This window comes from Apodemus sylvaticus, chromosome 9, assembly GCF_947179515.1.
Source record: "Apodemus sylvaticus chromosome 9, mApoSyl1.1, whole genome shotgun sequence".
In the NCBI taxonomy this organism is placed as follows: domain Eukaryota; kingdom Metazoa; phylum Chordata; class Mammalia; order Rodentia; family Muridae; genus Apodemus; species Apodemus sylvaticus.
The window spans coordinates 22,099,373-22,122,177 of record NC_067480.1 but is presented as its reverse complement, the minus strand read 5'-3'; the positions used below and the strand labels follow the sequence as shown (position 1 = coordinate 22,122,177).

General features: G+C 49.3%; 1 pseudogene; it reads right to left on the bottom strand.

Moving 5' to 3' along the window:
* Positions 1-6,961: 6,961 nt before the first annotated feature.
* On the bottom strand, positions 6,962-7,390 carry LOC127692653 (60S ribosomal protein L26-like; annotated as a pseudogene).
* Positions 7,391-22,805: the final 15,415 nt, after the last annotated feature.

Here is a 22,805-nt window from a genome sequence, read left to right as displayed (position 1 = left end):
GGGCTTGGCCAAGGACTGCTTCTTGGATGTGGTCCCTGTGTGTCTACACACCCTGGGATGCAAAGCACAGGAGGGCTCTGTCCTCACTCAGATGAACTCCACCCTCGCTAGCCTCCAGAAGAGCAGCCAGTCTCACAGGTGCCAGAGACAGGGGCTGGCTTGGGAGGTGTCCAGCAAGAAGGTTCCGTGGTTCCACTTAGTCCCATTGTACTTCAGAGACTGCCTATCTAGTAGGACCACACCCAGAGCATGCAAGAGAACAGACCCACGGTTGTAGCATCCAGACTTGGGAGCTCTCTCAGCACCTACACCAACCATCCCAGTAGAGCACCCTTTATCCACAGTACCCAGCCCAGCAGACCACCATACCCCATAGCACCCAGTCTAGAAGGCTCCACTCCCCACCTAGCACACAGCTCAGACACTAGCCTGATACCCATAGCACCCAGGCTGGGCTGTTTGGAAGCTCTTCTTTCACAAGACTGAAGCCCTCCAGGTCAGGACCACCCTACCCATGTCGTTCCAGCATCCTCAGCCCCAGCATATCACAGACCTAGGGGGAATCAGAGCACAGACACAGAGAACTGGCTTCCCCTGCAGAAGCACTGTCATGACCATGATGCAATTTCTCTATAAAGCAAACTCTAGTGGAGCAGAGGGGAGGGGTATGAAATACTAACGAGAAAGGAAAGTGCGTCCACGGAGCCACAGGGGGTGACCAGGAATGAAGAATCCAGCCAAAAGGAACTCCCCCCCCCATGGGATTTCTAAGATAAGTCCATGTGGCCTTGGGATCCCCCCCCCTCCGTGAACTTACACTGTCTTCATGGCTTGGCTCTTGTGTTGACTATTGTGCTTTCCGGATGTCCTACAAGGGCTTTCTGCACTGCAGGTCTGCCCAGGTGCATGTGCCATCTACAGGGTTAGGCTGGGTCAGTGGGGAAAATGGGTCACTGGGTCAGAAGGGCGTTAGAGGCTGCATTGGACAAGGCACCCAGATGGAAATGCCAGCCACTGACCTATAGGGTCACTTTGGGCAAACAGGTGACGCCACTTAGGGGTGTTCAGTTTACTACCAGGACTTTTGCAAAAGAATATACAAACCCTATTTTAGGAGAGGGAGACCAGCTCCTAATATTAGGGTTATTAATGGTATAGACATGGCTATGGTGGAGGTATTTATGTCCCAGAAGTGCTCTGGTGACTGGCAGACCGGGTTCCCAGAGCAAGAGGCAGAAAGGGGACACACCCAGCTGAGTTCCTGCGCTCATCTGTGCGGACATCCACGGGCAGGAAACCTAGACACCGAGACTCACAGTCACTCTTGCTGTGCCTCCAGCTGTCTCCTCCACCCTGGGCATGGTGCTACTTTCTAATTTAAAAAGCGTGTAATCTGAAGTCCTTTTTGATTTTCTTCTTACATGTGTGTTTGGTGCATGTTTGGCCAGAGGAGAGAATGTCAGGTGTCTCCCTTTCTCAGGTTCCACTGTATTCCCTTGTGAGGATCTCTCTGAGCTCAGAGCTCCAGGTTTTTCCATCCAGGCTGGCAGCCAGAAAGCCCCAGTGATCCTTCTGTTCCTACCGTTAACGCAACCCCTTAATGGCTAAATACTTCTAAAGTCGATTCCTTGATGCGATCCAGTCACTTATAGTACAGGATACGATAGGATGCGTTTCTCATCCTAAATTCTGAGCTTATCTGCAGCAGAGAACATGTTTTCCACCCAGGTCTACAGGCAGTGTCTAGATACGCTTGGTGATCTCCAGTGGGTGAGGCCAGGGGTACTGCTGATCTTCCTGCAAAGCTAGGGTTCATGTCTCATGTCTTTAAGTGCATTGTCCTGGCTGCCCAAATAGTTATCTCTAAGCCTCGCCCTCTGCTCCAGGCTGACCTATGTTGAAAATAGAGAGATCTCCTGGGTCTAAGCCCAGCTGTCATGGGACGTTGCTGGAGGGAGACAAGCAGACATGGTTGGACAGAGGGCAATGAACAGGGAAGCGAAGTTCTGTCTCTGCCCATTCTGTTCTTATTGCTGTGAAGAGACACTACGACCAAGGTGACTCTTAGAAGGAATTTAATTGGGGCTCGCTTCTAGTTTCAGAGGTTTAATCCGTTATCATCAGGGTGGGAGAACAGTGGCAAGCAGCAGGCGTGATGGTGGGTGGAGCAGTAGCTGAGAGTTTCAGCCCCCTGATCCACAGGCAGAGAGCCACCGCGCCTGCCTGGTGTGGAGTTTGGAAACCTCAACATTCACCCCCAGTGATGCACATTCTCCAACGAGGTCACGCCCACTCCAGCATGACCACGCCTGCTCCATCATGGCCACGCCTACTTCAGCATGGCCACTCATTCTAATCCTCAAACAGTTCTCCAATTGGGATGAAGCTTATAAATATATGAGCCTAGGGTGGGCCTTCTCTTTCCAATCACTACATGAACATCTCGTCAAATCTAAATCCAAACAATCTCTGAAGTAGAATCAGCAAATGTTTAGGAAATATGAACCAGGAAGAGAGGAGCAGCTCTCGCACCAGTAGTAAATGAGCACACATTGAAAATATCAACCAAAGAAAACCAAAACCAGAGCTGCCCACAGGACCGGAGACGTGCCTCAGTCATGAACACATTGAGAAAATGCCCTCTCGTTCCACATTAAAATCACATTCCTGGGTAACAAACAGATCAAGGAATGGACAGAGCCTGTGGTAAAACACAATTTAGGCTGGAAGATTTTAAAGTTACACACCAAGATAAAGTGTTGGTCACAGCGGTGAGTAAAGGGATTTCCTGGGCTTTGAATGCCTTCTTTAGCAAAACAAAGAACTAAAAAAGAAAGAAGAGAAAATGAGGCAACGAATTCTACCATCTATGACCTTAACAAAGTCTACAGAATCAGATGAAAAAATATAAAACCAAAGTACAAGTGCCTTTAAACATAAAGAAAGTTCAGCCAGCTACTATAGCCAAATTTGAGCTCATCCAAAGGAAATAATTTAGGGTAGTTGGGACTAATCTTGAATGGGGGTTTGGAACCACAGCTCTGCTGACACTGGGACCTGGTCACCTGGGGTGAGGGGCACTCACTCCCTGCATTGCAGGGAGATCTGAAGCAGCACTTCTGGCTTCACTGTCTGGAGACAACCAAGCTATCTCCAGACACCACTCACATCCCTGGGCAGAAAACATGTTCTCTGCTGAAGATAAGCTCAGTATAAAGTTAAAGAAACCCAGACCATGTGGTGGTCATCAGAACAAGCTGACCTTGTCGAGAAAATGACTTTACAAGTCATCCTGTTTATTCGTTGGTTTGTTTTTGAGACATGGTCTTTTATAGTCCAGGCTGGCCTGGAATTTGCAATCCTCCTCTCTCTGTCTTCTGAGTGTTGGGATTATAGGTGAATACCACCACATTCTGTTCATGTTTAAATAGCATTTGAGATACATATCATGTAGTCGGGAGCTTTGGGAAAAACTTCAGGGGCTGGGGCATTGGCTTGATGGGTAAGAGCTTTGGCTGAGCAAACACGAAGATCCGAGTTCAAGTCTTCTCACACACCCGAGAAGCAACGCATGGCTGTGGGGCTGGAACTGTGCTGCTGGGATGGGGTAGACACAAAGGATCATGGGGCTTGCTGCCTGCCTGTGTGCTGAAAAAAAAAAACAGAACTCTAGGCTCAGAGTGGGGAGGCGGAAGAGGGGGGAGGGGGAGGGAAAGGAAGAGGAGGGGGAGGAAGAGAGGGAGGGAGAGGGAGAGGGAAAGGGAGAGGGGAGAGGAGGGGGGGAGGGAAAGAGGAGGGGAGGGGAGGGGAGGGAGAGGCTGCTCTGTCTCTACCAATCACTTGGCCTGGGTAGACCCCATTGCTCTTTCTCAAAACCGTTGTCTGAAGATACTTCAACCTCCTCTGCCTTGCATGACAGCACCACTCCTAGACCAGTTCTTCTGTCTTGGTCACCAGGCTATAGGAATCAAATCACAAAGTTGTCTGCTAAGGGACCCAGGGAGGAATACAGAATGATAGAGTCGTCCATGGTCAGGTAAAGAACCCATCTAAAGTCCTTGATTCCCCAAGGCAGAATTTGTGGAACTGACACTTTGGTCTGTTGATGGTTCCCTGCCTGGGATGCAGAGATGTTTGTCCAGATCCCTCCAGAAAAATTCACATGCTATGGGTACCTGAACATGGACAAGCGTGTTCAACCATGTTAAAACCAAAAATAAGTTTGAGGGCAGGAGTGTCGCCATGCCATGGGCCCTGAAACAGGCGATCACACCTGCAACTGATGCTGATTAAGCAAGGGTGAGGGATTTGCAGTACAGTCTCTCTGAGGCTACCCTCCCCCATGTGACATGGGATGGTGCACCACCTTCCTTACTGCTGTGGTGACCGCATGCTCTCAGAGATGATATTATGCAAGTAAGTCTGTGCTATCTGGGGAGACTCCCGAGGGAGCCATCTTCTTTTGTGTGGAATGGAGTGGTGTACACCTTTGATGAATAGGGTCTGCCTTGTATAGGTGAGATGCCCCAATGTTAAATTAAAAATGAATTAAATTAAAATAAATTACAAATAAAACATATCCCAGGCCCTAAAAGGAGCACCTATGGGACTAGATCTTAATTAGGCTCTGGTGTGTGGCCATTTTGTGGGTGTTAAGACGTGTAATTGATGCTTAAGTGCCCTTCCAGGAGTGGGGGAGGGGGAGTAACAACAGGAAAAAGACACCAAGCTGCTAGCCTCTAATGAGCATCTGACTTGACAGAGGGAGTGTGGAGGAGAGAGCGGTGTGAGACAGGAGGCTGGGAAGAAGTGTGGGAACATTTCAAGCATTGATGGGAAGGCAAGGAAAAGGGTGTCCATGTGAAAGCCCTTCCTGGGCTCCAAAAACATGGAACCTGTGGGAAGAGGCAGAAGACATGACAGAAGAGCTATCTCGGGCCCGACCATTAATGTAGAAGAAGGGAAAACCCGTGACTCATCATGAGGAGTTGGAAGGTAGGAAATCAAAACAGCCAGGGACCACTGTGCCCTGACCTGCTGGATTTGTGACTTGTCTCGGTCCAAGAACAAAGTGTCAGACCCCCACGAACCAGCTCTGTCACTCTCTCTCTCTCTCTCTCTCTCTCTCTCTCTCTCTCTCACACACACACACACACACACACACTCAGAAATGGCAGAGTTGGGAAATCATAGGGCCTTTGGCCAGTATGAATCCCAAAGCCCCAGTGGCCTGGAGTTGTGGCTTCTAAGAAGCAAGAAGTTCCCGCCAGCTCTAGGAAGAGACCAGGCCACCGTGTGTATTGGTTTCCTGGGCCGGCAGCCACTGGAAGTCCCTACACAGTGAGGGCTGGTGACTCCTACTGAGCTTGCCTGAGCTTCCATTCTGACTCCTCCTAGAAGCAGAGTGTTCCAGGATAAACAAGACGTAAAAGAATCATCCATAGCACAGCTCATGAGGGCAGATGGGATGGGTCAATCTTCTAGAAGCTCCAATGCCTAAGCAACTGTTGTTGGAAGAAAGGGTTAAGTTTGTTTTGGGGGGGGATAATTATCCCCCCTCCACCATATATGATGTAAACTACACTGGAAATACAGATGGAGAAAGAGAATAATGTAATTGCTTATCCTTCATTGGGGCAAAGACTACAGAGTCTGAAGTAATGCAAGGAAAATCAGTAGCTGGTGGGCTGTCTCCTATGAGCCATTAAGAGTACTCTACTGTCACCAGCTGGGGTTCCTTGAATACCAAGGATAGGAAGAAAATGGAGGAAGGAAGAGCCTTGCTATAGAATTGGACATGAGACCAGCAGTGTTAGATGTCAGATTTACCTGTGCAGTGTTGACTGGTAAGAAAGCGGTTGGTTCAGCAGCGACCTTGGGAAGATGATGACGTGTCTGTGGCCTTGTGAGCCCTTGTGGTGGGCCGGTCTTTACGAGCTCTCACAGACCTGAATGACTTTGCCTAGCATGTAGACTGTCTCTATAAAGTACAATATCAACAAGATGAAGTAAGAGATGGGAAAGGCAGACAAAGGAGGCTGCCCAGCTCACTTAGAGACAAATGTGGAAGGATTATGTCAAGGTGGAGTTCCCAGGTGTTAAAAATCAGCAAATGCTGTATTAGTGAGCTTCTAGAAGGCTCCAATGCCTGAGCAACGATCAATGGAAGAAGGGGTTAAGTTTGTTTAAGAGGTGAATAATTATTCCCCCCTCCACTGTATATGATGTAACCTATAGTGGAAATGCAGATTGTTTACCAAGCTCAGGACCCTTTCAGCATCCAGGGGAGGCCAGTGGAGATGCAAGGGAGGTGGTAGTCACCTGGATCCTGTCAGAACCAGAGGTCTGACACCATCAGGAGACACAGCAGGTTAGAGAGCGAGTCCTTCTAAGACCATTGGGTCATGAGGGCTGCATGGAGGCCCCACATAATAGCAGCACACCCCGGTGAGGAAGCGAGATAGTTCATGGAGGACCAGGTGGGAGGATGTCTTCTTTCATTCTGTGGTACTCATTGCTATTGGACAAAACGACTCAGACAATGATGGGACCATGTCATGCTATGTTGGGCCTTGTTTTGATTTAGCATTTCCTAGGCCTTTGTGGGACTTCCTTGGAGTGGATGGCTGTGGGCCTTTAGCTGTCCTGCTGGCCCATTTTAGAAGCTTTTATAACATCATGCTAGCTAGCACTGCATGCCGTATAGAGCCCACAGGACAGGTACTCAGCTGCAGGAGAGGAACTGACTCACAAGACCAGGCAACTGAGAATCCTCACAGCAGCTGTCTGTAGACTAGAGACCCTTGAGTGCTGCATGGCTTGGCCCAAGAACAAAAGTGACAGACCCATAGGGACCAGTTATGTCTGTCTTGACTCAGAAATGACAGGGCCTGGGGTTGTGGCCTTTTTTATTTCCTTTTTACTTAAGCAGTCTTGAATGAAAGCCGTGCATGGGATGTCACTACTCCTGCATCTTATTCATCGTCTCTTCCTTGTATTTGTCCTTCTCCTTTCCCACTTGTAGGGACCTGGCTTCCCTCTCCAGGATCTTCTTGCGGTCCCTGTCCAGCTTCAGCCTGGTGATACCCACCTTGCTGGGGTAGATGCCCACGTAGACAGTTGTGCCATTAGTCCTTTCTCGCTGGACTCACTCAATGTAGATGACGTATTTCTTCTGGTACACTTGGACCAACCTGCCAATCTGCTGGACTTTGTAGTGTCCTGTGAACTTCATCATCTTTTTGAATGAGCATTCTACATCTGTCTCAGATCTTTGGAAGGGGGGGGACAGGGAGACATGATTTTCCTCTGAATGTGAGAAGGTACACATGTGAGAATGCCAGGTTTTGTTCTTGCTTCTATCAAAAGTCATAAAAGGATTGAACTTCATTTTGGCAGCTGTGATCCACTGGTGGCTGCAAAAAGGGGGTTGTGACTTTTAAGAAGCAAAAAGTTCCCAGCAGCTCTGGGAGGAAACACTGTGTGTATCGGTTCTCTCTGGGCCTCCAGCCACTGAAGGTCCCCTACAGAGAGAGGGCAGGTCGTACTGAGCTTTCTGAGCGTCCATCTGACTCCTCCTGGAAGCAGCAAGCTCACATCATAGATCAACACATGCCACTGGCTCCTCCTCCTAAGCACAGGTACTTCCCAGTCCAATGCTAACACCTGCAGGGGACAGTCACACCAAAATGAAAGAGGAGGCACTGGGCAAGGAGGTCCCATCTGAGGACAGTGTTCCTCATCCCCAGGGCACAGCCATCTGATGCAGCCTCATGAGTTATCCAGTGTGGGTCACCAGAGTTTCTGGGAGCTCAGGGAGGGTTGTTATCCTCTTCGAGTGAGGGGAAGAAGAAGCCCCCATTACACAGCATGGTCCCAAGAAGGAAGAGAGAGTATAGAATCCAAAAGCTGAATGCACACAGAGAAAGATGCTCTAAGGGGTCTTGAGATATAGGCCAAAGAAGCAGCCAGAGGGCCAGAGTCTTAGAGATGATATTTAGACATTTAGTCATTAGGCGAGACAGATGGATGCCAGAGAATGTTTACAGTGAAAGCCATTACTTGATTGGCCTATGTGATCTGGGAGGCAAGGGGTCAGGGGAGGGGGGGGTTCATGTCTATGCTAGAGAAAGCTTCAGAGTGAGGTCAAGGAGTCTCAAAGGAGAGAGGTGGGTTCTTAACGGTCTGGCTTTGCTGCTTTCTGCCTGGGTGTTCTTGGGACCAATTCCCAGCCTCCGAACATTGAAAGGATGACACTTGAATATTCCAGGTGCAACTGTTGCAAGGAGCCTATTCACACACCCAAGATACTGTATCATGACGATTCTCCAGAATGAACATGGGATAACCCAACTGGAGTGGACTCTGCCAACTGCTGCCAGGCAGAAGCCCACCAGACTCTTGGCTACAAATCCCACAGAGCCTGGATACTTTTCCTTCCCACCAAAGCCCTTCCAGCTTTTTAATCTTTCATGCAAAGCTGTAGAGGGTTGCGTGTTGACTACCCCTAACCTCATACTTGGGTATTTATTACTGGACTGACATATGAGTTGCTGGTTTTCCTCTATGCAAAAAGTTTTCCTCATCCTATGCTTTCATTGATTCAGCCTCAGGTTATTCCTGGAAAGACCCCTTGTATTGGTCAGAGCTCTTCAGGAGACAGAATCAATAGAATGATTGCACATTAAAGGGAAATTTAATAATGGCTTATACAAAATGGTCAGAAAAGCCCAATAGTGGCTTTCTCATCAAATACCTAGTAATTTCTCAGTGTGTGAAGCTGGATTCCTCAGCTGTCCTAATACGGCCCTGGAGGCCTGGAGGATTCCCTGAGAACAGGTGGTATTCAGTCCACTTTGAAGACTGAAGAAATTGGCTTAGTAACACCCAGCAAAGGAAGCAGCACTAGCAGCAGAAGCAGCATGGTAGATGAACTCGCCAGCAAAACTGAAGGCTGAGTGTGCAAGAAAGCAAAACACTTTCCTCCTCACACATCCTCTTCTCTGGGTTGCTACCTAAAAACAATGCCCAAAATTAGGCTGGGTCTTCCCACATCAATAAGAAGTGTCAAGACAGACTCTCATAGATTGGCCCATAAGCTAACTTAATCTAAACAGTTCCTCATTGAGGCTCTTCCCAGGCCATTCATAATTGTGTCTAACTGACAAAAGTAGCCACCACAGCCACCAAACACTGTAAAGCCTTGCCTGTTGAAGGGCAGTGGTATGAAACTATTAAAAGTCTTTGTTTCCTATAATTAAACCATTATGTTTCTATAAATGTAGGAAACTCTGCAATATAATTTACAAAAAACTAACTGCAACAAATGTGAAAGCCTTGAATCTGAGCTGAGGCTTTTCAGGCTGTGTTCTTTGGCCTTGCATGGAGTGAGGCATGCGCAGTGCCAAGGGTACATATTGAGTTCAGAACCAAGGCAGCAGTGAAGTCCTGCATCACACCATGGTGAGCAATGCATTTATTACACCCATTGGGTTTTGAATTACTTCTTAATCACCATGCACTGAGGGAAGCATACACTGTTGCCAATTTGTACATTGAGGAACCCATACATTGTTGCCAATTTGTACACTGAGGAAAGCATACATTGTTGCTAATCTGTGCATTGAGGAAAGAATACATTGTTGCCAATTTGTGCACTGAGGTAAATGTACATTGTTGCCAATTGTGCATTGAGGAAAGCATACATTGTTACCCATTTTTCATGACGCCATATTCTGTATCTGACTCTAGTTTAAGAAACTAGTTAGTGTAAGATCACAGTTTGCATCCCAGAGACTAAAGACTTTGCAACTTTTTTTTTACATATAATTGCATTTTTAATAGAAATTTTAAATGTATAAACTGCTGAGTTGTTCCAAATTGGAGAAGTAGAGATCTAAAGTGTGCCTGAAAGTGCTGAGAAGAAGCCAGAGGCCAGCCTAGATCCCATCCTTGAACCGTTGGATAGAGGCGCTAAGGGTCAGGATAAAGTCCAGAGGAATTGTGGGAATCTCCAAGGTCATCCTTGTTCTTCTCCTTAGTCATGCTCCTAAGCTACATGGTGCCAGTTCCTCCCAGGACATCCACGCTCCCTGGGCCCTACTGATAGTGCCACAGCAGTACTGATAGTGTGCTGGCAAGCCCGCACACCTGTGCACTCAGTCTTGCTCCTCGACACTCTCAAGGGTAGCATCTGGAGTACAACAGGGATGGGAGCAGCAAAGGATACAAAAAAAGACAGGTAAGGCAAATGACATCCAAGAGATGGCAGCTGGCAGGAAGACCAACCTACAGGGGTAGAGCAGAGACAAGGGACCCTCTCTTCCAGAGCTCAGGAGACACCATTCTCCATCTCTCATCAGCTGGCTTTGGGCATCCTGAGGTGGTTTTCTACCTCTATAGTCTCCTGAACAAAATGCTCCCAGCACAGGGCGAAATAAACCATCCTGTTAACAAAAGTGCTGAGCCAAGGAGCCATGGGAGGATTACCTGACATCCTTCTCCCCACCTGTGGGATCTAAATTCAAGCAGTGGATGATTGTATTTCAGTTGGGGTCCTCTGTTTGGGCATAGGGTGAGCCTCTCCATCTCCACCACAGCCAAGGACCATTCTTACACATGACACTGCCATTTCAGTCTTGGCTCTTCCTGCTATCACAAGAAATGATTCTTCTCTTCCTTCCTCTTATTTCTTCTTCTTCATTTGTCCTTCCCTCTTCCTTCTTCCTCTTCCTCCTTCCCCTTCCTTCCCCTTCCTCCATCCTTCTCCCTTCCTTTCCTCCTTTTTTTCCTCTTTCCTTCCTTTCCCTCTTCCTTCTTCCTTTCCAACTTATGATTTTTCTACTATCCTTCAACATATCTGCAAGGTGATCCTTTCTAGAAGGCCGGGGTGTTTTGTTACACATCTAGCAGGGTGTTTTGCAAGTTTTGTTGTTGTTGTTTTCTTACATGTTTCTTCCTCTGTGGGGTTGTAGTTTTCTTTTCTGTACTATCTTTGTCAATTTGGAGAATTAAGGTTTAAAAGGCTGTGAGGTTCAGTCTTGTCTTCTTGTGTATTTTAGATCATGGTCTAAACATTGTGATTTACATCCTGTTAATAAAATAATTTAGCCCAAACCATCTTCTGGGACCCAGTTTTTAATGTTCTATTTTACATTGTTGTTTTTTTAAAGTATGTTTGGAAATGCACATTTCTGTCTTAAGATAATCACTCCTCCCACTAAGATTTAAACATTGTCAGTTTATCATATCCGCATCATTTTAGTGTGACTTGAGCTATCCTCCAGGCTCCATTTTGCATGCCTGGGTTTCTCTTTGTTAAGATGAGGTAAGGGAGTCAGGGAGATGCCTTTGTCGCTGCCATTCTTGCCATGCAAGCTTGAGGACCTCAATGTGGTCCTCCAAAACTCACATAAAATAGCCTGGCATGGCAGTGCCCACTTGGTATCCCAGGACTGGAGAATGGGGACAGTACTGAGAATGGGATGGCAGCCGGCCAGCCTCGCCCTATGCAGTGAGCCCCACCAGGAGACCCTGAATTAAAGGGCAAAGTGAAAAGCACTTGAGGAGCCACACCCAAGGCCAACCTTTGGCCTCCATGTGAACGCACTCACACGTGTGTAGCATGCCACACAAAATGAACTGAAGAAGAGTTCATTCTCCACTGGTTTAACTGATCTCAATTGGAAGACAGAGCTTCAGAATCTACCCCCTAACATGTATTTATTTCTGGAACTCCTACATACTTTATGGTTCTTCATATTTTTTTATTTCATCTAAGAGTTTAGCATCCATGCTCCAGGTCTCCTTTCCTTGGTGTGTGTGGTATCTAAGTTGCTGGATTTCCTACTTAACTATTTACATAGTGAGCCTTAGGGTTTCCAGGAGACATGGTTGAGCGGTGTATACAACTCTGTCACTATGTGAGCCTGCAACTCAATGCTCCCACCTCACTGGAGACAAACCCACACTCACTTATCTGAAAGAAGGGCTGTCTTTCTATATCTACAGTTAGTACTTTAGAGGTCTGTGTACCTGATGGGTCTCCAAAACTAAAGGGGAGTTGTGATCCCAGTGAGCCTTAAACGTCCACATAGTGATCAGCACATTCATCCCAGGAAGAACAACTATTTGGTGCATCCGGCAACAGGTTACCATGTGTGTCATCATGCTTAATCTTCAAAGCAGCCCTCAGAAGTATTTTTTTCAGTCCCATTTTACAGGAGAGACAATATGGGGGATTACTAACCCCTAGTTGGTAGAAGAGCTGAGCTTATGATCCAGGCCAGCATCAGTTCTAGCCCTGACCTGTTCTGAAGTTTGGTGAATGGGTGAAGCCCTTGAAGAATGTGAACTGGTGGGTTACACAGGGGTGCTAAGGGGAGACGTGACAGTTTTGGGTCTTTCCCCCACATAGAATGGAAAGATACAGGACAATGGCTATCCATCCTCAAAGGAAGAAGAAAAGGAGCAAGGAGGGGAGGAAGACAAAGAAGAGGAGAACAGGAAGCAGTGGGGAGGGGGCCCTGAGGAGATGGGGCACTTGCTGGCAGCTTTAGCAGCTAAAGACAGTGGGCAAGCCCCTCCTAGCACCATTGGCATTGTCTTACCACTGACTGTGACTTTAGACATCTATGGAACCATGGTATGGTCCCTTTATCACAGCAGTCCCAAGACACTGTGTGGTCCATCCAAGTTGTCCCCCTAACCTCCAACTCAGCCATGCACTCTTCCACAGTAAGTCCCGACCTCAGGGATGTTCCTCCCCAGACATCTATGTGCAAGCCCCATTCCCTCCCTATCTGTCCAAACTTCATTTCCCACCGTGACCTAGCTTCCCTCCTAGTCTACTAAGCCACCTGTAGCTGCCCCTGCCCTTGCCCCTGCTCCCTTGGTCCTGCCCTGGCACCTGCCAGCCTCAGCCTGGGGCTCAATGTTAAACTCCCTCAGGACAGGGATCTGGTGTGTCTCACAGTCCTCAAGGATTGTCCCAAGGGAAGGGGGTTTGGCTCATGGCATGTGCACAGTAAATATTTGGTGAATGAGAGGGCGAGAAGGTCACAGGCAGAGCTGCCTGCTGGGAGAGAATGCAGAGGAGGGGAAGGAGGCAGGGCATCCTAATGGTTAGTGCTGGAGATTCAGTTCTGATGGGTAGGAGGAAGGCCTCTGGCCTCTGACCTTTGACTTGTGTGGTTCCCCCTCTCCTAGTCACCTCCAGCCCAAAGGAAAGAAAAGCATCCCCACGAGGAGTCTGTAACCACAGACTCTGATCCACGGCTCCTGGCACTCAGAAGAAAACCAACCCCCCATTCAAAATACCCACTTGTTTTTCATATGGACTAGTGTCAAATATTAAGTGTAAGAGCAGATGAGAAGACATGTGATGTTTTCTCAGTAAATACTGAGTGAGCCAGAGTGGCCTCTGTGCCCGCTGACCTGCAAGTGTAATGGCCCTGAGGGCTCCTTACACAGAAATAATGCACTGTGAGTGTAGGCTGCTGTTGGGGACCTGGCTCTCGGAGGCTGCTCTTCTGTCCCATTAATTACTGCAGTGGAGGAAGTGAGGTCAGGCCTCCCACCAAGGCGATGGGACTCACAGGGCCACTCTGCGGTTCCTCAGGAAGGCGTTTTTCTTATCCGCACAGCGACACCATCTCAAGCCAATAAATCCTCTTAAAGCAAAGACAAAGGGGAGAGAGGAATTCCATGGAGGGGGGGAGTGTCTTTGATTCTCTACACAAAGGGTCACCATGTTCAGGAGCAGGACATGCCCACAACTCAGGCTTCCAGAACCAGGGTGTTCTGGCCAAGGGCAGGGTTGCTGGGACCAGATTAGGGTAATATGATGACTTCTATGTAAAATGAGCAGACGAGGACTCCTGGAGAGCAAGTCACATATGCACACAGACACAGACTGACGACAGACAGACACCCATATGCAGGCAGACAGACAGACAGACATACACACACACACACACACACACACACACACACACACCAGTGAGTGGGCAGCTGAGTGGTCGCTCCAACCCCCTCTGAAGCTCATGGAGTGTCTTCCTACAGTCTGTAACCCCCTACTGCAGCAGGCCGTATAAATGAGTAGCCTTCTACACCATGTCCCCAAGGTCTCTGGAGCGTCTACCAACATAGCCCTCTTTTCAGGAACAATGAACTCCCTAGCATCAGGCAATGTGGAGCCCTAGGTCAAGGAAGACTGTCATAGATCCTTGTGACAGGCAGTTTAAGAGGTCTCCCTCCCAGTTTAATGGCCACTCTGGCTTGGCTCCAGAGGCCACCCAGGACATGTTCCGCTGTCAGCTGGTGCCTGTGTTTTCAGAGCTTCAGGGACCAGGGAGAAGATCACCGAATAACAAGTGTCAGCAAGGACTCTCATTTTTGGGGTGCAGACAGGCATCTTGGTTTCATCTGTGGGCTCCCCTCAGTGAGAGGCAGGTGGGAGCGCTCTGTGTCCATCATAGGTGTGAGCCTACGGGACCCGCCCCAGAGCCTGCGCCTGTGCGTGTGCATGACCTCAGACTGGTGGAGGTTGTTTCCTCTCTGTGACTGAGGTCTTTCACTGGCCCCTGCCCATGCTTGGGTGTCACACTCCCACAACATCCCTTCACCCACTCTGTTACCTCCACTGCTGCCTTCTGCCCTGGCTGATAGATACCAGGCTGTGTCTTCCTGTTGGCTGTTATCCTCATTCTACGCTGTACATCCAGGTTAGCATCTCTTTTGTCCAGGTTGTCCCCCCACCAAGGTAAGTGACAACTGATGCTGCTGTCATTTCAATCCGGGGACAATCCCGCACTTACCAAACGCTCCAGCAGCTCACTGTGCCCCTCCCCACACTCACATAGATGTGAGATCCAGAAGGTGTTTGCTTAAACCCCTGACCTACATTCTCCATCACACAGTCATCCAACCTGGAAATGGCTGGGCAGCCGCATTGCCAACACAAACAGGGCCGCGCTGTGCTGTGTTCTCGGTGGCTCTGCACCCCTCCCGCCTTCTCTGCCTGCCTGGGCCACACACCCATCAGGCAGAAGGAGGAGGGTACCTCCACTGTGATACCCTCCCAAGGACTGCAGGTCAGGCTGACTCCTTTGCGGTGGGCTCTCTAGGGCCTGGCTCTGCCCTAAACATGTATGTACCTCTCCCAAGATACCTTGGAAGCACAGGGAAGAAAACCTCGAGTTTCTCCTCCAGCGTTCAAATGCAAGCTGGGGCTGTCACTAAGGGGTGTGGTCTTGGTTAAGAGTATGAAAATATTTCCAAACTGGCCCTGGAGATGGCCCTGATCCCTCTGACCTTTGGCCACCTCACTGACACCTCAGTGAGCCAAGGTTCAAGGTTATAAAATAATGGCTTAGGGCTGAACATTCTATAAAGTTCTAAAACAGGAGAAGGCAGCTAGAGGCTTCGCACCCTGTCTTGTGGCTTTCAGGGGGACCCAGGACCTGCAACTCTCAGGTTCCAGTGTGAAAGGGGGTCACTTATCTCTGTTCTGATCAGCCTGACTGGCGCCCAGGAAATAAAATAAAAACAAATACAAGAACACAAAATCTGATGGAGAGGCTGCAGTACCCCAGAAGCTGATGTTTGTTATATAGCGTTAAAGAAGGGAAGGGACTATTGCATACAGCTGTCTATGGAGGTAGGTAAATTACAGCTAATCAGGGAGTCAGGGTTATTATATACAGCTGAACAAGAAGGCAGGTTTTGCTAATCTTGAGGGGGGCAGTAAGCTAATCTCGAGGCACACAGTATCTACAAGTATCTTCAGGTAAGGAAGCTGTCTTTGGGCTATAAACCTCCTGGGGGGAAGAAAGCTATGGCAGACATTTTCTGCACACACTATCAGTGTCTACCTTCAGGCCTGAGGAAGGCTTTGCCACCTCCACGGGGCTGAGGCATTATGGGTCCTTGATATGACTGTGTCCATGTAAACCGCACACATGCACCCAGGACTTCGCTGCACTGTCCTGTCCCCTCGATAAGGGGCGGTGAGAACAGGTAAGAAAATGCGCAGAGAACAGGGAGGTTCCCTACAGGGACCCTGTACTGCTGGGGTTTTCTCTGCAGCTATGGTGAGCCCAGGGGAGGGTGGGTTTTGTAGCCTCAGCTCCCTTCCCCACAGTGTGCACCCACTAGGGAGCCTCAGGGCCTGAAGCCCGTCACTGCCCAGCGGTGGCTGCTTTCAGGAGTCCTGGGGAAATGGCTCCACAGTCAGAGCCCTTCCTGTCACATCCCCATCTGGCTCCCAACTCCAAGCTCTCAGCCCCGCAGTCCCTACGACAAGACCATCTGACCCCTCAGCTTCCCAAAACATCCTGGCAGCTCCCTGGCTGCAAACCCAGTGGCACTAAATAGAAATTTATGTGACAGGCCTCAGGGGGAAAGCCCAGAGGGGTTTGTTTAAAAGTAAATTCGTCAAGCCAAGCCGAGTCAGGGTCTGACCTACAACCTCTGCTGACCCTCCCTAGTGAGGGGGGGGCATCCAGCTACATCAACAAGGCACACCAGGGGATACCACTGTAGACTCTGGTTTCCCTTTGCCGCCAAGAGATTAGCTCTGAGGTGACTGTGTGTAGCTACCCACACCTCAGGTTCCTCGGTTGTCCCCTGGAGCATCTCCAGTCCTCACTGTCGGCATTCCTGCTGTCCTCACTGAGCCGCCCCACCTTTCCCTCCCTCGTTGTCCCTTAGCCTGGGCACCCACCTGCCCAGGGAAACCAGGGTCTGCTCAGCCCAAGGTGCGGAGACCATCTTTCTTGCTCTGGTTATCGAAGGCAAAGGCATGTGTGGTCACACAGACAGGAAGGGTGTCTGCTGACCCGTAGGCGTCCAGCCTCGTGCTGGAGGGGACTCAATGCTGAGGCCCGTTTTGTGAGCCATGAAGATCTAGAAGGGGTGATTTGCCTTCCAGAAGGAGAGGCATCAGAGATGCCAGAGGGAGAGAGCCACACCCCGGAAGTTGGCCCCACTACCCCTCACCCCCTTTCCTCCCCCTTCATTCATGGGTTTCCTGCTGTACCCCACTTCTTTGCTCTGGCCACACGAATATCAAGCTTCTTTTCAATACCTCACACCACACTCTGTTGACGTTCCCGAGACCAACACTGTCCAGCCGTGCCAGGACCAGGACTAATGAACCACCGGCCTGGGGCACCAAGGAACCCCCAGACAGCTGGCTGCTCTCACCTTGAGCACTAGAAGGGGATGAGGGAAGAAACAGGTTGGGGTACTCCTAGCAGGGAAGAGACGCGGGAGGGGAGGCAAGTCTCAGACCTCAGGTGTGGACCTAGGTAGAATTTTCCCGTTCTGCAATTCTAGGGCTCTTCAGGCCAAGGTTCGGGTCATCCAAGAACATCTGCCTGCTTTGCTCAGCCTAGAGTCCTTGCTGCAGTTGGCTTAGCCACCCTTTAACGATGCATGATGCTTCAAGCCAGAATGACCTCCCCAAGATGGCCACCCATCTTGTCTCCTCAGCCCCTTTGCTTCACCTGCTGCAGCCAGAGACCTTGGGCTATGTGGCCACAGGGACTGTTGACCATCTGGACCACACTGAGTTCTTCTCTGCCACCTGGTGGCTAAAGTCTGCAACTGCTGCCATTCTGTGGCTGACCTGAAGCTGAAGACCACTTGGGCGACTCCCAGGTCCCTGCGGATCAGCCCAGAGACACGCTCCCCTTCTAAGTCATGGAAAGGCTTTTAGCTGTGAGCCCCTGTGTCCCTGACTCTGACAGAGTCCAGCAGGGGAAGCATGAGGACCTACCTGAGAAGATCCTCAAGCCCTACCAGCGAGAAAGAGATGTGGATATGGAATCCACAGGGTTCCTAGCCATAGTCACCCCAAGAGCATTATGGGTACTGTAGTCTTTCAGGATGAAGGGATCTCCCACAGGCCTGCCTGACCTGTAGCAACTCTCCCTGATGAGTGTACTTATAGGCACACACAAGGGCCAGAGGGGCACAACGCCAGCTCGCTCGCCCCTTGTTTGCTCTCAGCCCAGCCATAGCCTTCTGTGGGCCAGGGTATGGAAGATGGCCGACCATCCCAGCTCACACATAGCCCTCCGTACCAGCCCTACAGGACAGGTTCCAGGTAGCTACACACTACACTGTCTCCATAGCAACGACCCAGAGTGCAATTGGAGAAGCCTTCCAAAGACCCCATACCGCACCCTTTCCTGTGTCCCAGGGTTGGGCTGAGGAAGTGGCTAGGGTATGTCCCTGGGCTCACTGTCTAGAACCCCACCCCAAGTAGCTAAATGTAGTTACCCCAGAATTCAAGCACCCTGGAAAGGAACACACCCTGGAGAGCCCCACAGCAGGCCCACCCTTTCAACTCCTGAGGCAGGGGCATAAACACTTGACCCTTTCCCTCATGAACAGTACAGGAGCCCTCGGGCCTCAGTCCACCAGCACCACAAGCACACACTCAGGATTTCCTTCATTATGTTGTTCTTGGCGTGAGTTCATCACGCATTGTGTGGGTTTGGTGGAGACAGTTTCTTTCATGTGCATCATTGTGCTTTGACCTTATTGTCTCCGTCATCCCCATCAGTCCTCCTCTCCTTTCTTCCTCACAGACTCCTCCCTTTCCCTAGTCTCCATCCTCTTCACGTGGATACACACACACACACACACACACATATGGTTTTACACACACACACATGCATGTGCCATGTATATGGTATTTGTCCTTTTGCATCTGGCTTATTTTACTTAATGTGATCTCCAGTTGTATCCTGTTTTTCTAATAAGCGGTATCATTTTGTTCCTCTTCATGACTGAGTAAAACTCCATGTGTGTATGGCCCACATATTCTTTATCCATCCATCTACTGACAGACACACTGGTTCCTCAGCTATTGTGACTAGTGCCGCAGAAAGTACAAAAGTGGAGGTGTCGCTGGGAGGCACCTATCGTAGAGCCCTCCAGGTCTCTACCAGGAGGTAGGTTTTCTGTTTGCTTTAAGGAATCTTTGTACTAATTTCCACAGTGGCCGGCTCATTTATATCCTCACCAGCAGTGGCTAAGGGCATCCCTTGGGCCACTGTCCCCACCAGCATAGAGGGAATCATTTGTGCAATGTGTGGATGCATTCACCTGTCAATAAAAATGTCTACACCCAGGGCTGGAGAGATGGCTCAGTGGTTAAGAGCACTGACTGTTCTTCCAGAGGTCCTGAGTTCAAACCCCAGCAACCACATGGTGGCTCACCGCTATCTGTAATGGGATACAATGCCCTCTTCTGGTGTGTCTGGGAAGAAAAGACCTATGAACAATGAGCCGAGGCAGGATAAGAAGGTAGAGCACCTGGCACAAAGAGAGAATTCTCGGAGATAGTCAGGTACAGGAGTTTTCCCCCCACACACAGAAGAAGATGGTCTCATAAAACCTAGGACCAGGTAACCAGCCACATGGCATGACTTAGAATAAAATAAATGGGTAATTAAGTTAGGAGATAGTCAGAGAGCTGAGCCAAGGCTGTGGACCTAGGCATTTATCCATATATAAGAAGCCTGAGTCCTAATTTCATGAACCTGGGTGTGGGTAGAAAGGCCAAGGTTACAGATGGCTTTAATCTTAACTACACGCCAGCAATTTTAGTTTGGTTTCTTTCTGTCCCGCGCTATCGTCTCGCCGGCAAGAACGCACGCAGGACACCAGGATCCTTCTGCAGCCAAGCCTTTATTGACGCTTTTCGTGGAGGAAGACCCCTGAGCCCAAAATGGGTGCTGCTTATATACTCCTTGACGTGGCGTGTACACAACTAATTGGCTGTTCACTCTTCACCCCATATCTATGTCACGGGATGGGCAGAGACTAGGCGTGGTTTTTGCTCTTGCACATGCGTACCTGACTTGTTTACCAAGAACGCCGAGCTGGCACAGCTGAAGCCAGCGCCATCTTGTAATGGTGAATACTGTCACGGCTTTCCACATCTTTCTGTCTCTTTCTTTTCCTTCCTTCCTTCCTTCCTTCCTTCCTTCCTTCCTTCCTTCCTTCCTTCCTTCCTTCCTTCCTTCCTTCCTTCCTTCCTTCCTTCCTTTCTTGTTGTTTTTGTTTTTCTGTGTGATAAAGCTATGGCTATCCTAGACTCTCTTTGTACACCAGGCTGGTCTTACACATAGAGATCCTCCTGCCTCTGCCTCCTCTACCACCGTGCCCGCCATCGCTCCATTTCCTCATGGCTGTTCTTTGACTGAGACGAAATAGACTCTCAACATTTTCTGTGTTTACCAACCAGCTGTGCTTTGTGTTCTGTGAACTGCCTGCCTGTGGTCTCTTTAGCTCATTTGGTTGGGTCATTTAGTTTGGGGAGTATGTAGAGTTTTTAAAAAATTATATAATATAGATATTAATCCCGTCTGATCTATGCTGAGCAAAACCCCTCCCGTGCTGTGATTGTCTGCACTCAGTAATTGTGTCTTTTGCTGTGCAGAAGCTTTTGAACTTCATTCAATGCCATTTACCATTCTTAGTCTTGTTTCCTGAGCTACTGGGCTCTTTTTCCAAAAGTCCTTGCCCGTGCCTACATTCTGAAGTGTTTTCTTTCCTCTGGGACCTTTAATCTTTTTAGTCTTAAGGCCTTTGACCCATTTTGAAATTGTTCTTGTACAAGGTGAGAGACAAGGCCCTAGCTTTGCTCCTCCTCACGGGAACAGCCCATCTCCCCAGCATCAGGTGTTGAAAATGTTGGGTTTTTTTTTTCCCTCCAATGTATATTTTTGGCATCTTTGTCAAAAATCAGGTGGTTGCAGCTGTGAGTTTATGTCTGGGCCCTCTATTCTGCTCTGTCAATTTATCTCTTTCTCTCTCTCTCTCTCTCTCTCTCTCTCTCTCTCTCTCTCTCTCTCTCTCTCTTTGCTATGGCTTTTGTAATGTAACTTGAAATCAATTAGAATGCTTTCCGCACATGCCCACAGAGTACAGTGAGACTCCTGCGGGGCATTGTCTGTTTTCCATGGTGCACACAGAGACTCTTCAGGAGCCGTCTGCATGCACCAGGAAGCATACTGAGAATCTGGTTTGACACATGTATACAGCACGGGGACATACCAAGACTGGGTCGGACAGTGGACAGTCCGTCATATCCTGCTGACATTCTTTTTTTTTTTTTTTGTGGGGATGAGGGTGTGGGTATGGGGATGTTGTTTTCAAGACAGGGTTTCTCTGTATAGCCCTGTCTGTCCTGGAACTCACTCTGTAGACCAGGCTGGCCTCGAACTCAGAAATCTGCCTGCCTCTGCCTCCCAGAGTGCCGGGATTACAGGCGTGCGCCACCACGCCCGGCCCCACTGACATTCTTGCAGGTTCTTCTGTGTACACTAAGGTCACAGTGGCTCTGGCACCCCGTGTGACCACAGAGCTGCTGTCTCCCTGTGTTGATGCCGCCGAACTTGGAATGGTGGATCTCTGTGAGCAGCTTCAGGCCAGGACCTGCCTTATTTTAGCCAAGGAATACCCTCTCCCTGAAAAACCTGTCGTCCAGGCAAACCTAGACAGGTGTCACCGTCCATGAAGCTTGCTGTGGGGAAAGAGTGCTGCTGAGTTACTCTGAAGCATGCCCCACCCATTGTCTTCGTCTTCCGTGGAAGAAGAGTGGGAAGAGAAGCCAGGACAAGAGGCTGCATTGCTAGGACAAGCAAATAGCTCCTGAGTTGACTTCCATGGGGGAAGGGGAGGTGGGGAGGGCAGAGAGCCTGGGTGGGATGGGCCCTTCCTCCTTTACCCTTAGGAAAGGGAGTGCCCTGGAAATCTGTGGCATTCTCCAGAGTCTTCATGACCCGTCCAGACAATGAAAGATTCCTGGATCCCAAAAAGGGCAAAATAATTCACGAGGCTTATATTTCATGTGGCACGCCAGTTATTTATTGGGAAAGCAGCTTCTCGAGGGGAAGGGGAAGAAGCCCTCCTACCACTGCCCCCCTCCTTTCGCTCTCCCTCCCTCTTTTCCCTTCCTCCTGTCTCCTGTCTGCCTGGCCAGGGACTGCATTCCAGTTCCTACCCTGGTCCCTGGGGCCCACCTCCCACCTCCTGGCTGACAGTTCCACCCCCAGGTCACAGCACAGAGGAATGGCCCTGGGCTTTTGCAGTCCCTGCCAGGAGGTGCTCTGACCTCTGCCAAGTCCTTCACAGGGCTATGGAGAAAAATGTTTTTCTTTTAGACATGGTGACCTATTTAAAAAAGAAAGAGAGAGAAAAAAAAAAAGGAAAAAAAAACACTCGGTTTAGGGCACCCATCACACAACAATAAAAAAGAAGAAAAAAATCTAATTTGAAAACAGCACAATTTTCTCCTGCCTACCAAACTGCTGGCTTCTTTCCCTCCCTGCTATGGTGCTGGGATAACTGGTGCCCCAGTTAATCACTGCAGGGGACTGAGCAGCCTTCAAGGGAAGTTTGTGTTTTGCTTTTCCCAATCAATGCATCCTAAAACCATGTCCCTATTGCTGGTCTCCCCGGTAACTCAGGGAGCAGGGCACAGCCAACAATGAGAAGATGCAATGAGTTTGCCCTCTGAACCCTCACTCCTGCTTTGAGGGTGAGGGAATTTCTCCCTGGTGACCCGTGTTTCTGTGTTTCTGTCTTAGTCAGGGTTCTCTAGAGTCACCGAATTTATGAGATTTCTCTATATATTAAGGGAATTTATTGAGATGACTTATAGCCTGTAGTCCAACTAACTCAACAATGGGCAGCTGTGGATGGGAAATCCAAGAATCTAGTAGTTGCTCAGTCCCCTGAGGCTAGTTGCTTCAGCTGGTCTTCTGTCTAAGCCGGAATCCTGAAGA